Here is a 4,744-nt window from a genome sequence, read left to right as displayed (position 1 = left end):
CGAGTGAAGAGCAAACCTCTCACTCGGAGGCTTAGCTGCAGCCCTGTGCTCGCCTAAGTTATCAAAATCCTACCGAGTGGAGAGCAACCCTCTCACTCGGGGGCTTAGCTGCAGTCCAAGCACTCGCCTAAGTTTTAAAAATCCTACCGAGTGAAGAGCAAACCTCTCACTCGGAGGCTTAGCTGCAGCCCTGTGCTCGCCTAAGTTATCAAAATCCTACCGAGTGGAGAGCAACCCTCTCACTCGGAGGCTTAGCTGCAGTCCAAGCGCTCGCCTAAGTTATAAAAATCCTACCGAGTGAAGAGCAAACCTCTCACTCGGAGGCTTAGCTGCAGCCCAGTGCTAGCCTAAGTGGACTAAAGAATAAGTCAATTGCAGTAAAGGTGCCTTGCTTTGAACCTGCAAAAGACATTTTGAGCCAAAGGCAATCGTATTCAAGCACCAAATTCAAGTTTGAATCGATATCTAAAGGAACCGAAAGTGCTCAGGCGTTAAACCTGTTAAGGTTTATCGGTTACAATTCCACTCGGCATACCGAGGCAAATTTAAAGCGTCGAGCCAGAAGAAGTTTTTTACCCCTCCTGTGGAGGGCTGGAAGGTGCAACGAATTCATCAAGGTCAATTCCGTCGGCGATCCGAGTGGCAGCCGCAAGGAAAGTTTCCATAAAGGACCTGAAGTCGTGTTTCTTGGTGTTGGCCACCCGAAGGGCCGCCAGCTTCTCTTCTCGCGCGTCTTTACAGTGGACTCGGGCCAGACACAGAGCAACATCTGCACCACACCGAGCCGAGGACTTCTTCCATTCCTGCACTCGACCAGGGATCGTGTTCAAGCGGGCCATCAGCGACTCAAGGTCATTCTGAAGTGTCTCCTCAGGCCAGAGCGTCGAGTTGATGCGAGATGTGGCGGCCTTCAGCCTTGCGAGATAGTCCACGACAGCTGCAACACGAGACTCCAGTCGGAAAACATCCATGGCAACTTCGTCGTTCACCAGAGAATTGACGGGGTCGAGGTTTGGCTCCAGCCGGCTAGTTTCTTCTTCAAAGTTTTGACAAAATTCTGCAAGGATGATCACTAAGTCAAGGGGATGGTCGAATGGAAAAACCACGATTGGAAATGTTTGCCGAGCATAGAGGTTTACCTTCAAGCATAAGAAACAACTTCTTGGCATGACCACTCAGGAAGGCCTCCAGATCATTTTTCTTCCCAGTCAACTTACTGACTTGGTCGGTCAGGGCAGCTTTATCAGTTTTTAGTCGACTGACCTCCTTGTTGGCGATCCCAAGAGCAGCTTTCAGATTGGTATTGTCTTGTTCAAGCTTGGTGACTGAAGCTAACTTCTCGTCAGCAAGCTTGATCTTCTCAGCTAGTTCGAGGTCTTTCTTCTGTTGGGCCTCCCTTACCTTACCTGCAAGTTACAGCAAGATCAGATTTTAAAACAAGCAAGGGGAAAAGCAGTCGTCAGGGTCTCACCAAACATACCTTCGGTCTCCTCCTTTGCCTTCGTCAGCTTCTCCTGAACCAGCTTCAAGCTCAGCTCGAGTTGAGTGTGCTTGTTTTCCAGCTCAGAGTAGCGAGCCACAAGATCACAGGAGTTCTGCGAAGAACCAATTGACTAAATGTCAAATATAATTCACTTCCGAGTGAAAAAGGAGAAATCACACGTTTCTAAGACTGCAGCCGAATACAAGTATTCGACCGTAGTCTCGGGGACTACACCCAGTGGGTGCACTCAGCGTGCCCCCACTAATCCTGTTGAAGATAAAGTCGACCAGTCGTCCTCAAAAAAAAAAGAGATGTATTCTTTAAGACTGTAATCAACTGCAAGCAGTCGACCACAGTCTCGGGGACTACACCCAGTGGGTGCACTCAGCATGCCCACACCGGTTTGTGAAATCCAGTCGACATAGTCGACTGACAGAAAGATTGACATCATAAAGCCTAAGGCCGACTGCCAGCAGTCGACCTTAGCCTTGGGGACTACACCCAGCGGGTGCACTCAGCGTGCCCCCGCTAACACGGAGTTTAATCGACACACCCACTGGGTGACTACTATAAATTCCGGAAAGGAAAAGTTTTTGGTAGCATATCCAACAGAACAAACGGTGGTCGACTGACCTGAACATTGCTTTGGAGGGCAGAACTGGCGTCATAAGCTGCCTCGCTCGCATCCCGAATGGTCTTCAACTGCTCCATCATGATTCCCGCCTAGCGTATCGCCTCCTTCGCCGCGCCAGCTTGGTCCTCTGGGACGTGGTGCGTCGTGAAGAGGGAGGGCTGCTGAGCACTCGTCAGTGGATCTGCGAAGGACACCATGTGTCGAGTGGTGTTCTCTTCCTCCGCAATCAGAATCTCAGGCGCCGTCACATCCTGGGGCACCTTGCTGGCGGACGCTTTTCTACTCCTTCTGCGCTTCAGCGGTTCCTCATCCTCATCATCATCAGGGAGATTGATAACAGCATTGGGTGGAGCTACGGAGAAGAATCAGGATCAGAGATCGCGAGTCAGTCGACTAAAAACGGCGTTAAGAATATAGTACCTGGTTTTGAAGTTGCTGCGTTCTCCATCTCATGGTCATCAGCCCGGGCTGAGGTCTCAGAAGTAGCAGCACTGCAACTCCAAAGAATCAGTCGACTAACTTCAGCGTCAACTAAGGACAAAGTTCACACAAAATAAGAAGACTTAAGCAGCACGATTACCCTGATATGGTGGGGATAGACACCTTCATCTTCGGCAGGAGCTTGATCGGCTTCGACAAGGCCGCCCTGGGCTGCTTCGGCGCCTTTTCAGTCGGCACCGGAGAGGTGGTCCGAGGGCGCTTGGTCGACTGAGCAACGGTCGCAACCCCCTTGCCATGTTCAGTCGAAGGGTCGTGGACAAGCTTCGACCGCCTTTCTGAGCGCGGTGGTACGACCTCCTCCTCCTCTTCCTCCTCGTCTTCAACGTCATCTTCATCACCGTCATCATCATCATCGTCATCATCATCCTCGGCAACGTCCGAGTCCCATTCCTCCTCTTCCTGGCTCTCGCCCCCACTCGCCTCACCCTCCTCAGTTGGAGCTTGCGCCCCATTGGGCATCGAGTACAGCTCGGTGAGGGCCTAGCAGATATCAAGACAAGGATTAGTCGACCTGTCGGCAGGATAAACAGAAATGAATGTGACAAGAACACAGTGGAGAGCAGAGCAAGCGTACCTTGTTTGGATCGCTGTTGTGGTCGAGTGGAGGAATCCTTCTGGCTCTGCGTGGGTTATCTTTGTTTCCGGTAATGGCTACCATCCATCTTTCCAGAGTGACATCGTCGACTGCTTCTGGATGGACTCAAGTCTCGTCTTCAGTCCCACAGTACAACCACATGCAGTGGCTCCGGAACTGAAGGGGTTGAATGCGACGCCTAAGGAAGACCTCCAGGAGATCCATGCCCGTCACTCCCTCCCGAACCAACTGCACCACGCGCTCCATCAACATCTTCACGTCAGCTTTCTCCTCCGGAATCAACTTCAGAGAGGAGGGCTTGCTCACTCGGTCCATGGTAAACTGTGGGAGTCCACTCGACTGCCCCGGCGTCGACTAGTCCTGGCAGTAGAACCAGGTCGACTGCCAGCCTCTGACTGACTCGGGAAAGGTCATGGGCGGGAAGGTCCTCTTATTCCTCACTTGGATGCCCAGACCCCCACACATTTGGACGACTCGGGTCCTGTCATCGCCTGGGCTCGCCTTCTTCACGGTCTGAGAGCGACACGTGAATATATGCTTGAACAAACCCCAGTGCGGTCGACAGCCCAGGAAACCCTCACACATAGACACGAACGCGGCAAGATAGGCGATAGAATTTGGGGTAAAGTGGTGGAGCTGCGCTCCAAAGAAGTTCAAGAAGCCACGGAAGAAAATACTCGGCGGCAAAGAAAATCCACGATCAACATGGGTGGCCAAGAGCACGCACTCACCCTCTTCTGGCTGGGGTTGCCACTCCTTCCCCGGAAGCCTCGCAGCTCCATGAGGGATCAAGCCCTCGTTGGCCATGTCGAGGAGATCTTTCTCTGTGATGGTCGACTGGATCCAGTCCCCTTGGACCCAGCCCTTCGGCAGGCGGGATCTGGACGAGGACCCGCCGCGGCTGGTAGATCTCCCCTTCGCCTTCTCCGACGCCGACGCCTTCTTCGCACATTCCAGCGCCGCCGTCTTCTCCTTGGCCATGGTTGCCGGCGAGATGCGCGAGGGGAAGTTGTGCGGGGGCAAGAGCGAGCGCGCCGGATGGGAACGAAGGGAGCAGAGAGAGAGAGAATGCTGAGGCACAGTACAAAAATCCTCGCCGGGCGCATTTATAAGGTCCCTTCCGAGTGGATGACAGGTGGGCCCGGTCAATCTAATCATATCCAGGAACAGGTATGCAGACGGGATACGTGGCGAAGAAAGCGGCGCGGAGATCGAGGCGTTTATGTCCCGTCCCATCCGAACGCCGCGGTCCGCTCCGCTTCGCGCGCGTCCCCAAATTTCGCATCCCACGGAATCCGTGAACGGCAGATCGGTCTGTCAGACGCGGGGTTTCCCGCGATCCGTCGCTCGGAGATCGTCGAAGCCCGAAAGATCACTCGACGAAAGAAGAGAATGGATTGAGTCGACTGAAGACAAGTTGCTCACTATTGATGAAGAGATTCTTTGGTGCAGAACAACGCACGACCAATGTGCAAGGGTTAATCGAGAACAACATCAACTCCTTCCTCACTCGAAGCCTCAATCCATTCGG

This window comes from Triticum dicoccoides, chromosome 7B (genome assembly GCF_002162155.2).
Source record: "Triticum dicoccoides isolate Atlit2015 ecotype Zavitan chromosome 7B, WEW_v2.0, whole genome shotgun sequence".
NCBI lineage: Eukaryota > Viridiplantae > Streptophyta > Magnoliopsida > Poales > Poaceae > Triticum > Triticum dicoccoides.
The sequence above is the reverse complement of the archived record's forward strand: the minus strand, read 5'-3'. Positions refer to the sequence as shown.